Consider the following 16191-nt stretch of genomic DNA (forward strand, 5'->3'; position numbering starts at 1 on the left):
TTAGTCTCGAGAAGAAGACCTGCTGGAAAGCCCTAGATCTGATCTCTTAGGTCTAGAGGGGGAGCCTTCAATAACAATCCGATCCAACAAAACTTTTAGTTATGTACTCACCATAACTTCAGATGTTTGGGATCCATCTCGCCTACATTCTGAATGATGGGTTCGGAGCCGATCCCTCGGCTCCGACTCGGCACGCTTATGCCAAAGAGCGAAGTCTCTTATTGGCTGAGCTTACTATATCCCAGGATGCACCACCAACAGTCCCCCAGATCTAGTTTGTCCGCATACATGCACACATGCATACCCTGCTTATATAACATCGTCAGATGAAACAAGATAAAAACAGTGGAGCTCAAAACCGTTCTATCTCTTCTGATCTGCAAGGCAGGGGAAGGAGGGTGGGTATCAGGAATGTAGATGGATCCCAAACATCTGAAGTTATGGTGAGTACATAACTAAAAGATGTTATGTGATCCTATCTCGCCTACATTCTGAATGATGGGACAGCGTCCCTAGCACCTGAATCCTGGGTGGCTCACTGGAAAACACTCCTGAGTACCGTGGAACCAAATGAAGCTCGTCCTTTAGATGCCACATCCAATTTGTAGTGGGAAATGAAAGTGTGCGGGTTGGACCAAGTAGCCGCAGCACAAATTTCCGAAATAGCAAGCTTGGAATGAAAAGCTATAGAAGTAGCCATAGCTCTGGTAGAATGAGCTTTGATAGATGATGCGAGTTGCTTATTTGAAGAAGAATAGGCCTGAGTTATGCAATCTCTGATCCATTTTGAGATTGTAGCTTTTGTGATGGTTTGGCCCAATTTATTATCTGAGAAGGACACAAACAACTGGTCTGACTTACGAAGTTGCTGGGTCCTGTCTAAATAGAATCGTAATTGCCTGTGAACATCCAATTTATGGAGAGTATATTCTGCCTCATTAGAGAATTTTGGAAAGAAAACTGGTAGTTCTAGGGATTGTTGAAGACAGAAACTAGAGCAGACCTTTGGGACAAAGGATGGATTAGGCCTAAGAGATACTCTATCTTTGTGGAAAATCAGATATGGTGTTTTAATAGACAGGGCTTGAAGCTCTGAGACTCTTCTTGCTGAAGTAATAGCCACTAAGAAAGCCGTTTTCCATGACAGATATTTTAATTCGCATGTAGCAGCCGGTTCAAAAGGGGGAGATGTTAATGCGCGAAGCACTAAATCAAGATCCCACGGAGGTGCAGGATGAAAAACTGGTGGTCTTAACAGACTCGCACCTTTAATGAATGTTTTGCATAGCCTGCTGCTCATCAAAGGAGGATCCGTAGATTCATGGAATTTAGAAATAGCAGCTAGTTGAACTTTAATAGTTGAGACAGAAGATCCCTGATTAAATAGGGATGTTAAGAATTTCAAAACTTCTGGGACAGGAGCAGTGATAGGGTCTAAGCCCTTGAGTTGAGCCCAGATAGCAAACCTCTTCCACTTACTGAGGTACAATTTGTTAGTGGTGGGTTTATGGGCCGAAGACAAAATGTGAACAACTTCCGGGTCTAGTGTGTGGCTTCTGACTAAGGTCGGAAGTGGAGGAGCCAAGCTGTCAATTTCAGAGATTGAAGAGACTGATGCCAATGTCCCGACTGATGGATTAGCAAATCCGGGATCAGGTCTAAGGTCCACGGATCGTCCACTGCATGCTTTTTCAGGTAAGGAAACCATATCTGACGAGGCCAGTATGGGGCAATCAGAATCATTGAAGACCTTAGCTGGGAAGCTTTTTGAATGACTTTGGGAAGGAGTGGGATTGGAGGAAAAGCATAAAGCAACCCTGTTGGCCAGGGTTGAGCTAGAGCATCCATGGCCGGTACCTCCTGATGTGGAATCAAGGAGAAGAATCTTTGGCACTTGGTGTTCTGTGGAGTCGCAAATAGATCGCAGCACGGCGTCCCCCATCTCTTGAAAACCTGGGCTGCTACTGTGCGGTTTAGAGACCATTCGTGAGGAGAGAGAATTGTCCTGCTTAATTTGTCCGCCAATACATTTGACTTTCCCGGGATGTGGGTCGCTACCAAGAAACGGTTGGTAGCTACAGCCCATTCCCACACTCTCATGGCCTCTCTGCAGAGGGGATACGATCTGGTCCCTCCTTGTTTGTTCAGATACCAAACCACCGACATGTTGTCTGTGTGGATGGCGATGATACCCTGAGGAAGGAACTTGTGTAAGGCTTGTAGGGATCGAAGTACAGCCCTCATCTCCAACACGTTGATGTGGAGAAGAGCTTCCGGAAGCCAGGAGCCCTGAACTAGCCTGCCCAGACAATGCCCCCACCCTATCTGGGAGGCATCTGTCGTCAGGGTAACCGCTGGAGGGGGGAGAACAAAGGGTTTGCCCTGATCTAGGTTGGATGTCTGAAGCCACCAGCGCAGGTCCCTTTGCATATTTCCGTAATCATGATGAGATGATTGAGTGGGAGATCTTGAAAGGTCCATTGAGTTGATAAGAGCCACTGAAGAATCCTCATGTGTAACCTTGCTAGAGGAACTAAAAGTACCGTGGCAGACATTGAGCCTAGAACCTGTAGGACCATCCTGGCTGGGGCTTTGGATCTCGAGATCAGAGCTTGCACTTGGCCCTGTAAGGTTCGGATCCTTTCGGCAGGAAGAAAGACACGCATCAATCTTGAGTCTATCTCTGCTCCTATAAACTTTATGCGCTGAGAGGGCAGCAAGACAGACTTTGACCAATTGAATGTAATCCCCAGGGAAACACCCAGGAGATGGTGGCTTTGAGGTTGTCCATAAGTAGATGCCTGGTGGTGGCAGTCAGGAGCCAGTCGTCGAGATAGGGAAACACTTGGAATCCAAGGCTCCTTAGGTGAGCCGTCACTACTGCCAAACACTTGGTGAACACCCTGGGGCTGTGGTGAGGCCAAAGGGCAGAGCACAAAATTGGTAATGACTGGCTCCCAGGCTGAAGCGCAGATACCTTCTGGACGCCTGATGTATCGGTATGTGATAATAGGCGTCCTTGAGGTCTATGGAGCACATCCAAACATCCTTCTCCAACAACGGGAGAATGGATTGCAACGTGACCATTCTGAATTTGGATTTCGTAACGGATAGGTTCAGTCTGCTGAGATCCAATATTGGTCTCAGGTCCCCTGTCTTTTTTGGCACTAAAAAGAACCTGGAGTAATTTCCTAATCCGATTTGGTCTGTGGGGACCGGTTGGATGACTCCTTTTTGTAGCAGCTTTGAAGCTTCTGCGGCTACTATTTCCCTTTGACTGGGTGGTGGGTCTGGGATTTTCTTGGACGGAGGGGGTGAGTATTTGAATGGGATGATGTAACCTCCGGCAATTATCCGAAGCACCCATTTGTCCTGAGTGATTGACTCCCAGGCTTTTAGGTGCTTGGCAAAACGACACCCGACTGGCTCCGGAGCGGCACAGCCGGGCAATCCCTCATGTCGTGTGGGAGGCTGAAGAGCCACGAAAGGACTCGCGGTCTCCAGAATTGCGGGGCCCTCTGCCGCCTCTGGGACGGCGTCTCCCTGAAAAATTTCCCCGCCCTCTGCCTCTGGACGGGGAATCTTCCTGCTGTTGGGAGAAAAACTTGCGAGATTCGCCGAACCACATTTTCCCCCCTCCTTTGGCCTTGGGGTAAGGCCGAAAGGGAGTGGAATAACGGGCCCCTACGGCAGATAACGTTTTTCCCTCTTGCTCACAGCGGGTAAGGGTGTCTTTCACCTTGGGTCCAAACAATGAGGACCCATCAAAGGGAGCGTCGGCGAAGGAAGACTTGAAGGCCTCCGCGAACTGACACAAGCGGAGCCAGGTCTGTCTCACGAGAGCCACGCCTGTGCCTGCCGCTCTACCCGCCTTCGGCCGCATAAGATATGAGCCTCATGGACGAGTTAGCAATTGACGTCAGGATAGCCAACTGAGAGCTAACGGATTGGGCTAGCTGCTCAGGTAGGTTACCCGAGAGGAGTCTGACAACTCCTTGACCAGATCCCTCTGAAGCCTAGTAAAATGTGCCAAATAATTCAGAGACCTTAAGGTAAAGGCCGCTGAAGTCAGGGTGCGCTTCCGCACCTATCCATACTCCTAGACTCCTTATTAGGAGGATGGATGGACGTTGAAGCCTCTGCCACGTCCTGCTGTGTAGCAGATGCCACCACCATGGCATCTACAGCCACGCCTTGGTAAGGAACTCCTTCTCGGGGAGCGGATAAGAATTTGTTTGGACGAGAAGGGACTGGTTCCACAGTATCCGGGTGTTCCGCCCTTCGACAAACTAAATCCAGAAGCTCGTCAAGGGCGGAGACACCCAGGAGGCGGAGGGCTGAGCCCCAAAGGCCTTGAGGAGCACTGATTCGTCCGCAGAGGGGTTTGGACATCCAGCCGCCTCGTTGTTTAAGGATCTCCAAGATGTCTGCAAAGGAGACATCATCCGAGGACGACTTAGGGACCCCCTCTGCATCATCCATATCCGTGTCCGATGTGATAGACTCGGGGGAGTCCACGTGCTTCCTCTTGCACGATCTCTTCCTTGGGGGTTCCTCTGGAGAGGACTCCGAAAAACCCTCAGGAAGGGGGGAACCCCCACTGGGGGTAACCTCAGGCCTCGGGGCTCCACTGGCCATAGACAGGGGGACTACCAAGGATCCAGTCTCCACGCCCAGGGAAGGTGCTGGTAAAACCGGAGAGATGGCCGAAGAGGATTTGGCCAAGGCACTCCTCATGGCCCTGAAAGCCGGACCTCCAGAATCCTGGGAGCGTCCAGTCTCCGGGGCCATGATAGTAGACGGAAGTCCCGCAGCAAGCACCGAGGGAGGCTCGGAACCGAGCATCGGTCCCAAACATCACCCTCAGGTCCAGCCGAAGAAGTCCCCGTACCAAACTCGGACCCGAGGGCCCGGGTTGGAGTAAGGGTCGGAGCCGACCCTGAGATCTCCACCGGCTCCAAGAGCACCTGCTCCGACGGAGCCGAAGCAGTCGGAGGAGGAATAGCAATGGGATGGGTCATGGCCATCGGCTCCGAAGCCAACTGGGTCGGAGCCGAAACAATTTTTGGAAGACTGGGGACTGGAAAAGTCTTTGGAGCACCCTGTCTATATCAGAATCCGACATTCTCAAGACCGAGAGGAAACAGAACGGGTTCGAGAAGACCTCTCCCTCGGCCCCAATGGACTAGGGGACCGGCTCCGAGGCGACTCGATGAGAATCGGTGCCGAGGAAACACACACCAGATTCCATCGGTGCCGAGGTAGACTTGCGCCGAGGAGGAAGTGTCTGAGCGGCGACCCTTGTCGGCTCCGAGCAGTGGAGCCGGCGAAGGTGACCCGCCTCGATGCCCCAGCCATCGGCTCCGAAGTCCGAGTCGATACTGGAGGCATCGAGGCAGACCGTTCGACCTCGGCTCCAAGTCTTTGGAGCCGAAGGAGAGGCCTGCCTAGGTCTCTTGGCAGTCGGATCCGACGGACTGGTCGGAGCCAAGCCCTTTTCTTTTTGGCAGGAGTAGGAGCGGAAGACAAGGCTTCTTCAAAAGAGGGTTTAATCAACCCTTTAAGAATTAATTTATTTTTCCTCTCCTGGAGGACCCTAGAGGAAAAAGCGTGACACACGCTGCATGACTCCTGCAAGTGCTTTGCCCCTAAACAGTAAACACAAAGTAGATGGTCATCAGTAACAGACATCTTGAAAGCACATTTAGTACATTTTTTAAAGCCCGAAGGCCTAGGGGCTTGAGACATAATGCTAACAATTCCTGACAGGAAATTTAATCACTGTAGAATCGGTAAAGACAAAAAGCCGAAGGCTTACAGACACTGTGTAAAACACAACCTTAAGTGTAAAACCGAACTTGAACACTAAAAGTTCAGTTAGAGAGTTTGACCAAAAAGGCCCTGGATTAAAGTGGGCGCCAAAACAAACTCTACACACTCACACACAATAAATTTCAGTCTCAATCGAACACAATATCAATAGCAATAGCAATAGCAATAGCAATAGCAATAGCAATAGAAATTTAAGCACAAAAACTGAATGAAAAAGTAGTTAATAAAGCTACTCAGCCCAGCCAGCTCGAGACCACGTCCTTGCAGTTAAGCGGCAAACGAGATCTGGGGGACTGTTGGTGGTGCATCCTGGGATATAGTAAGCTCAGCCAATAAGAGACTTCGCTCTTTGGCATAAGCGTGCCGAGTCGGAGCCGAGGGATCGGCTCCGAACCCATCATTCAGAATGTAGGCGAGATAGGATCACATAACATCTGTCAGATCCAAGGGTCTGCTTGAATCTGAAGATGTAGAGGGTATCGAGGTTGGATCCGATGGGTAGGCCAGATCTGAGGGCGGTCTAGGTGGACTCAGATCTGAGAACTTACAAGGCTCTGAGGTCTCAGATCTGACAGAAGAAGCCAGGGATCTTGGAGCAAAAGAGCCTGGATCTGAAGCTAGGGAAGCTGGTCTTGGATCCGGGAGCTGTGATTCAAAATCCTCATCTTTTTGGAGGGAGAATCCTTCGAGGACGAAGATTTCCTTTTGGGATCCAAGGGAGGCCTAGAAGGGGAAGTCGAAACCAAGGGACCCCCCCCCTTACGCCAACCCTTTCAGCAGGAGTTTATTCCTGTGGTCTAGGAGAGCCCTAGGGTTGAATCTAGCACAAATGTCACATTCAATCTCCAGCTGTGGCTCTCCCAGACAGTACACACACTCCTCGTGCGAGACAGAATGAGGCATTTTCCAACTGCACGAGGAGCACCTTTTAAAACCAGGGGGCTTTTCTGACATCCCATACACTCTCCACACACAAACACACACACACACACACACACACACACACACACACACACACACACACACACACACACATTACATAACAGTAAAAAGAGGGCGGAGTGAAAGAGAAGAAGGAGAAAGGAATTGCGAAAAAAGGGCTGCCGAAGACCTGGGAAGAGCAAGGGTGAAAACCTGTGAAAAAGGTGGGGGGATACTTTAAAGATTACCAGAAGGGGAGGAAAGTACCCAAGGGAGAAAGAAGGAAAAGTAGGAGATGAGAAATAGCAAGATATCCCCAAAGGAAAAGAAAAAAATGGCTACTTATCTGAACCGATTCGCTTGAGGTGCAGGAAGCACGTCTTGAAGGCAATCGCAGCAAATGAGTTTTGAGGGTTGTGGTAGCAAGGGATCTTGGGAAAGGGAGGAGCTTGAGCTCAGGAGCTGTCTTCCTAATTTCCGGCTCGGATTCGATGCCGGATGCTACACCCATCTGTGATCAGTAATGACATGGATAGCATCAGATCCTGGGTAGCATCAGACCCTCTATTTAAACTATTACAAAAAGATACCCCTGAATGTTTACCCTGGCAAGATAATCATGAATAAGCTTTTATACAATTGAAATCATTCATTTTAAATCCTTTTGTACTTGGCTTGCCACATTAATCTAAAAGATTTTTTTCTGTTCTATAGTGAAAAAAATAAAGTTGAATTAGCATTGTTAGCACAACATAGGAATGATGGCTTTAGACCTGTTGTTTATTTTAGTACAAATCTTGATCCTGTACCTGCAGCCCTCTTCCACTGTCTTAGGGCTGTAGCCGTGACTGCTTACATAGTAAGCATGGATGTCGCATTAAGACTTATGTGGCAGTTCTGCTTTCTGTAAAAGCTTTATTATTAAAGACTGAAATACAATATTTATCTGCAGTATGAAATTGTCTTTAATTAATAACCCTTCTTTACAGATTGTTCAGTGTTCACCATTTAACCCTACTTCTTTAATCCTTATAGCAGACAAAGGAAAATCCCACGATTGTATAGTTATTACTAGCTCTGTTTTTCCCCCCAGATTAAATTTAAAAGACGTTCCTTTACAAAATGCAGATCTAATTCTTTTCTTGGATGGCCCTTGAGTTCAAAGAAATAATGGTGAACTTGTAACAGTATTTTCCATTTGCATTCAAGACAAAATTTTATTAACTGGACAATTAAATGAAAATGTGTCTTTTCACGTAGCTGAGCTTTTAGCTACAATTAAAGCCTGTAACACTGGCAAAGATAAGTAAGCAAAAAAATTACAAATTATCATTACGCTTATGGAGTAGTTCATGACTTTGATACATTAATAAATTGTTAGATGCTTTATTATTACCAAGTCAAATCACTATAGTGAAATGTTCCACACATAAAACGGATTATTCCTTTGTGACAAAGGGCAATGCTTTTGCAGATATGATGGTAAGACAAGCTGCATTGTCTTACCCTGTTCAGGCTCTATTTTTTGCAGCAACTGAATAAAAATAACAATATTTCTTTACAGGAGTTATTATCTTTTCATAATTAAATAGAGGACTTTGAAAAAAAGAGGTGGATAAGCAATGGCTGCAGTCACTCTCTGGACCTTCTGTGGTACCATCTGTATGGCCGACTAGTAGCCCCATTAAATTTCTTAAATCAATTGGTAATAACTTACTATCTTTTCTTTCATTTAGGCAAATATTTATTAATAAAACAAACTTCCATTGATTGGTATGCACCTTATCTCTCAAAAGTTGTTCAACATTTTGTAAATACTTGTGTGGCTTGTTTAAAACATAATGTCTCTAAATCAGTATCTGTACCTGCTCAATCATTAAAAAGCCTTGGGGACCATTTTGCTTTTTGCAGTGGGACTTTTTAAAGTTAAACAAGTGCAAACATTCAAATATGTGCTTGTATAATTGATATTTTTTTGTGGAAGGGAACAAGTATATCTGTGCGTGAAGAATGATGCACACACAGTAGTATAAAAATATTTCTAACAGTGTTAATTCTTAGATTTGGTGTTCCCTGTTACATTCAGTCAAGTACAGCAATTTGGTAATATTGTAATGTTAAATTGCAATTTTACTGTCCCTATAGACCTCAAACTTCTGGGATAGCGGACACAGACAATCAAACAGTTAAAATCAAGTTAACTAAAGTTTGTGGAGACACTGGTCTTAATTGGCAAAATGCATTGCCTTTAGTATTATTTAGTATTAGAAGTGCAGTTTGTACTCCTAGAAAATTGTCTCCTCGTGAAATCTTCATGGCCAGACCCATGAGAATGCCTGCTAACCATCTCCCTAAAAATTTAGAATTGCAAGATGATGAAACCTTGCTTTCATATTCTAAATCCCTGTCTTCTATTTTGCAGAAATACCATAGTATCAATGACCCACAGAGCAGGACCATCATGACCTGTAACTTGGAGATTGGTACATTCCTGAAGAAACTCACTTAACCCCAGATGGAAAGGACCATACTTGGTTTTGCTCGCAACTTCTACTGCCATCTATTGTGAGGGCCCCCTCACCTGGATCCATGTATTGGTTGTCAAAAAAAAAAACTCTCTTGTGATGAGTACAACCAAGATACCATTTACGAAAGATCACAAAATCCACTTGAACCTTCTTCTTCTTCTTCTTTCAGCTACTCCCGTTAGGGGTCGCAACAGTGGATCATCTGTTTCCATTTCTTCCTGTCCTCTGCATCTTGCTCTGTCACAACAACCACCTGCATGTCCTCTCAGACCACATCCATAAACTTTATCTTAGGCCTTCCTCTTTTCCTGTTACCTGGCAGCTTCATCCTTAACATCTAATTCCCAATATACTCTGCATCTCTCCTCAGCACATGACCAAACCAACATAATCTTGCCTCTCTGGCTTTGTCTCCAAACCTTCCAACCGGGGATGACCTTCTAATATACTTAGTCCTAATCCTGTCCACCCTCGTCACACCCAGTACAAATCTTAACATCTTTAACTCTGCCATGTCCAGTTCTGACTCCTGCCTTTTTGTTAATGCCTCTGTCTCCAACCCATATAACATAGCTGGTCTCACTACCCTCCTGTAGACCTTCCCTTTCACTCTTACTGGTACTCATCTGTCACAAATCACTCCTGACACTTGTCTCCACCCACTCCATCCTGCCTGTACTCTCTTCTTCACCTCTCTTCCACACTCACCATTATTCTGAACTGTTGATCCCAAGTATTTAAACTCATCCACCTTCGCCACCTCTACTCCCTGCATCCTCACCATTCCTCTATCCTCCCTCTCATTCACACATATATTCTGTCTTAGTCCTGCTGACCTTCATTCCTCTTCTCTCTAGAGCATATCTCCACCTCTCCAGGGTCTCCTCCACCTGTTCCCTACTCTCACTAAAGATCACAATGTCATCTGCAAACATCATAGTCCATGGGGACTCCTGTCTGATCTTGTCTGTCAACCTGTCCATCACCATTGCAAATAAGAAAGGGCTCAGAGCTGATCCTTGATGTAATCCCACCTCCACCTTAAATGCATCCGTCACTCCCACCACAGACCTCACTGCTGTCACACTACCCATATCCTGTACCACTCTTACATACTTCTCTGACACTCCCAACTTCCTCATACAATACCACAACTCCTCTCTAGGCACCCTGTCATATGCTTTCTCTAAGTCCACAAAGACACAATGCAACTCCTTCTGAGCTTCTCTGTACTTCTCCATCAACACTCTGAGAGCAAACATCACATCTGTAGTGCTATTTCCTGGCATGAAACCATACTGCTGATCACTAATCATCACCTCCCTTCTTAACTTAGCTTCCACTACTCTTTCCCATAACCTCATGCTGTGACTGATCAGTTTAATCCCTCTGTAGTTACTACAGCTCTGCACATCACCCTTATTCTTAAAAATCGGTACCAAAATACTTTTTCTCCATTCCTCAGGCATCCTCTCACTTTCCAAGATTTTATTAAACAATCTAGTTAAAAACTCCACTGCCATTTCACCATGCCATTTCACCATGCTTCCACAGGTATGTCATCTGGACCAACAACTTTTCCATTCTTCATCTTCTTCATAGCTATCCTTACTTTCTCCTTGCTAATCCGCTGCATTTCATGATTTACTATCCGCACATCATCCAACCTTCTCTCATTCTCTTCATTCATCAGCCCCTCAAAGTACTCTTTCCATCTGCTTAACGCACCCTCCTCGCTTGTGAGTACGTTTTCCCCATTATCATTTATCACCCTTACCTGCTGCACATCTTTAATAACTCGGTCCCTCTGTCCCTCTGTCTAGCCAATCTGTACAGGTCCTTTTCTCCCTTCTTAGTGTCCAACTTTTCATATAACTCTTCATATGCCTTATCCTTAGCCTTCTCCACCTCTCTCTTTGCCATGCATCTCATCTCCTTATACTCCTGTCTACTTTCTTCATCTCTATGACAATCCCACTTCTTCTTCGCCAACCTCTTTCTCTGTATACTCTCCTGTACTTCCTTATTCCACCACTAGGTCTCCTTGTCCTCCTTCCTCTTTCCAGATGTCACAACAAGCACCTTTTCAGACATCTCCCTTACTAGCTCTGCTGTAGTTACCCAGCTATTCAGTAACTCTTTACTGCCACCCAGTGCCTGTCTTAACTCTTCCCTGAACTCCACCTCACAATTACCCTTTTTCATTTTCAACCATTTGATCCTTGGTGCTGCCCTCACACTCCTCCTCCACTTCTTGATCACCAATGTTATCCTACAAACTACCATCCTATGCTGCCTAACTACACTTACTCCTGCCACCACTTTACAGTCTCCAATCTCCTTCAGACTGGCCCTTCTACATAAGATATAATCCATCTGTGTGCATCTTCCTCCACTCTTGTATGTCACCCTATGCTCCTCCCTCTTGTTAAAATACATATTCACCACAGCCATGTCCATCCTTTTTGCAAAATCCACTACCATCTGACCTTCTGCATTCCTTTGCTTAACACCATACCTACCCATCGCTTCCTCATCCCCTCTGTTCCTTCCCACAAAAAACACTAGAACCTATCACCAGAAAAGCCAGACAACAAACCAGGGAAATTGCCGCATCTGGAAGTAATAGCCCATGACATTTTGCCATCTAAACCAAATATAGAACCAACTACAAACTTTTACACTCCCCTTTGATTCCATCTACCATCTAGATTGCATACAGAACTGAATACAGTTAATTTACCTCTGCAACCCGAGCAGAAAGTCAAATCAAGTGACTCTGCTACCTCATCCTGGTCTGATTCAAATATTAGTGATTCTTTTTCAGCATTGACAACATTTTTCTTGCTTTTAATTCCAGCATTACAGATTCATCCTGCCTACTGGACGTCAATTTAGATATTGCCTTATCTAGACAGTATTCCTTTCAAAGTTATTTGTGATTAAGGCCTCTGGTCAAAGATAATTTGTTGATTGATTTTGTTTGTACAATGGACAGTCCACTCTACATCCTTGTTTATAGTTTCTTCAAAATCCACTTAAGCCCCAACACGCTTGTTTCTGTTATGGTCTGATCATTAAAAAAAGTTACTGTGATTTTTATCATCATTTTATTTTGCCTGCTTTTGCCATCCAGAACCATAAAGTGTGTCATCCTCTGTGACTATTGGAACTGTAAGTAATGAATCATTTCTTAACAGGCATATATGGTTTGCTAAAAACAGAGCCAGGCATTTGGGTAGGACTGAATTAAGAGCACCTGAATGGCATCCTAGATTTAAAACTTTTTCTGCTGCTTTGCATACTTATGTATAGACCCTCAACGTTAGTAATTGCTGGGTTTGTGTGCATATTCTTATTGCGCATGATGGGGGTATTCCATTGAGTCTTATACCAGTGATTGATTCAGAGATTCATACTGCATTCTTCCTTATTTTTCTTGCTAAAAATCAGAAGACTAAACATGTTTTTACCACCTTTACCATAATGCCACTTCAGCTATCAATGACTGTTAAGGGACATGCTTGCTATTGTAAAACTGGAAGACTTTTTTTGGAAAAAGTGCTTGCAGCTTCATCTGGAAAATTTATGATGGGGCTGGAAGGCAGGGCATGGCAGCATTACATGAATATTGCTACAACTGTGGAAATCAAACTTATCCCTAGTTATTTACAGGCTGGTCTGGTTGTTGCTATACAAGCCATGTTATTCCAGCCATATGACATACAGCTGCTTTACCTGAAGAAAAGATTTGTAATGCTCATCGCAAGAGAGACACTAAAGGCATTCCTAACTCAGATGGAAAAATAGATGCATCCTGGGTTTATCATAATGCTGTACAAAAAACTGCTTTAAAGGGCTTGTTCACATGGATCTTGGTGACAGGTAATTTCTGGACAGACATTGTAGTTGTTTATGGGGTGGTGAAATTCATCTGAGAGCTTAGAAAGTTGTCTAAGTTCCTGGAAATCTTAAGTTATTCCACTTTTGAGTCTATTAATTTGATAACCCAAGATCTGATTGCAATGCGCAGCGTTGTGCTACAGAATCACATGTCACTCAATTTTACCCTTGCTTCTAAAGGGGTAAGTGTGCACTCATCCAGAGTGTTGCTTTTTTATCCCTGATAACACTGGTGTTATCCATAGTCACCAAGAAACAATTCATAAAGTCACTGAATGTTCACAAGCCAAAAAAGCAGATAGTTCCCAATAGGCATGGTTAGCCAACTTCTTCTATGGGGATGAGGAATTTCACAGTTATTCATGCTTATAGCCATTATAATTATAATGTTAGGCCTTCTTCTTTTCATTGTTAAAGCATACATTTTTAAAATTATTAGAATTCAAAAGAAATCCACTTTGCAAATGCAAAAAACTGAAATGCTACCACTTACCACTATTGATCAAAAATCATAGCACAGTAGAGGGTGCAAATAAAGTGTTGCAAGATTTTAGTAAAATACATTACAATCTATACAAGGGATCGAGAAAATGTGAAAATGCATATAATAACAATTTTATTACTGAAGATTATTTACAGTATTCAGATTGTACTTTGTTCCATCAAGATGTAGGCATGTTTGCATAGCAAATAGGACTATATTTTAAAACAACTGTGTAAAGATTGGTCATGGACATTAAGAAACAACATGTGAAAAAATATCTGATAGCAAGTAAAAGGTTGTCTGTTCATTTGAAAACTTGTAATCATTGTCCAGGATAGAAGACTATTATGGTATACGTGATGCTTTACAACATCAAATATGGGAATGTGAAGGGTGAGGAGTACAGAGATGGGAAAACGTCTGTGCATTTCATTTCTAATATGCTTTCATATCAATATTTTTTCAGAATGTTTTTCAGTATGTGTCTGTTGATTTGATTCCTGTCTAATATTAGCAACCACTGACAGATTAAGAAATGTATGAAGATCTCTTATGTGTAGAAAGCTCTTCTATGGATTTTAGAACTCATGCGTAATATGGAAAGTCATAAACATGTAGTCATGAGATCTAAGCAAAATTAATGCTGTAGTGTTCATTTTTAATTGGTCAGTGCTTATTCAATGATTGTTACAATAATGCTGGTTTTAATGAAAGAAAGTATAAAATATTCCGGTATTCTGTGATATGAGGAGACAAGGCCTTAATTTTCTAGATTCCCATATATATGTATTTCTCTTTGAAATAAAAAGATTGTTATTCTGTGCTGAAATGAGGTGTGTAAAAGTCATTTGTTACCTTAACAAATCTAATCTACAATATGTAGAGTGTATAGAAGAAACAACCTTCATGATCTTATCACAATCCACACAATTAAACTCTCTTGTGGATTATTTAGAATTATCCACAAAGAAATGCGAATCTTCCTCGCCATGAAATGAAGTAAAAACTCTCAAAGCAATTTGGCAGGTTGGGCTGCACAACCTACTAACCTTATGGAAGATTGCAGCAGAGATTTCACTGGACAAAAAAGATGCTTTCTTATGTGAGATAACCATTTGATAAACAGTATAATGCTGAGCCAATCTAAGCTTATCCTTAAGAAGGTATATCATCCACCATTTACACTCCAACCACTGTTCAACCCTACTCAAATCACAGAGCACATGGTAAAGCCATGGCTCTCTATAAGCCACACAATTTGGATGTATGCAAATTAGGGCAAAAACATCTACATAATCTATAACAGTTGAATTATAAGCGAGTGGTTTATAACATTTGCAATGATCCACACAAGAAAATGCTCAATGAAAGCAGTCATATTTAAAACAATGGCTCTTCTCAAATAACAACACACAACCAGCTCATCTGAAGATAATGACTTAAAAATCACATTTAAAATGGGCCAGATAAAGGTCTGATGATGGCACTTTTTCCACCATCGGCTTCCTGCTTTCAAGACCAAGCTGGAACATCAAGTCCAATGAATGACCAAATTTGTGGATTGCAAAGGAAACAACCTGAATGAAGCCAAAGCTCTCTAAAAGACCTAGAAGCTCTATGGCAAGTTCCCTGATTTCATCATTGACCCATGCATCAGGTCACCAATGATTAATCCCCAAGGGGACTCATGAATTAGGTAGTGCAGAATATTACAGAACTTTCTCAGAAATATCTGCAAGTAACCTCGAAGACAGTATACCAGGATAAATGTGCACATTACTCCTGCTACTAGGACATACTCAAGTGCAGTTAAGAGTTATAAGCCTCCACAAGGACCAAATCCAAAACAGAAGAAAAACAACTGGCCACTTCATTTCCAGTACTTCAACTGTCTGCCTTGTCTAAGAAACTGAGTAACCTGTAGCCCTAGTTGAACAGAAGCCTCAACATGTGGTCAAGTTTTAATCTACCCTGATTTCAGTAATAAAAGCCAGGCCACACCCTCTGAGCAAGTCTGAGATAATATCTGACTTGTTAGAGACTGATTCAGCATTAAATAGAACTGCTCTAGTCAGGACATTTGGGGAGTGGTCTTGCCTAACAGCCACATTTTATAACAAAGGGGAAATCTCTGTTCCAGTGATGTTTCACCTTCTGGCACAGATGAGCAATCCTAATAATGACATGACAGTCCAGTTCAAGGTGAGAGACAAATTATCCTTTAGCTATCCCAGCCCTTGTTTTGGGCTACTTCCAATCTCCAGCATTTTAGGAATCTGATGGATCCAAAAGCATCAACCCACTGGGCAAATGGCAAGGAGGAGATCCTTACAATAAGTACTTCATAGCATTTTACTCACACTGTTTTTCAAAACCATGTTCCATCATGCTCTAGTAGTTTCCTGAGTTTTACTACCTCATCTGACAATGTAGGAATGAAGTTGGAAAGATGCTGTACTACATTATAGAAACATAGTTAATTATTTATCTTGAAGAATCTGCATATCAACAATAGATCTGAAT

This window comes from Protopterus annectens, chromosome 1.part2, assembly GCF_019279795.1.
Source record: "Protopterus annectens isolate FY-2018-M chromosome 1.part2, PAN1.0, whole genome shotgun sequence".
Taxonomy (NCBI): domain Eukaryota; kingdom Metazoa; phylum Chordata; order Ceratodontiformes; family Protopteridae; genus Protopterus; species Protopterus annectens.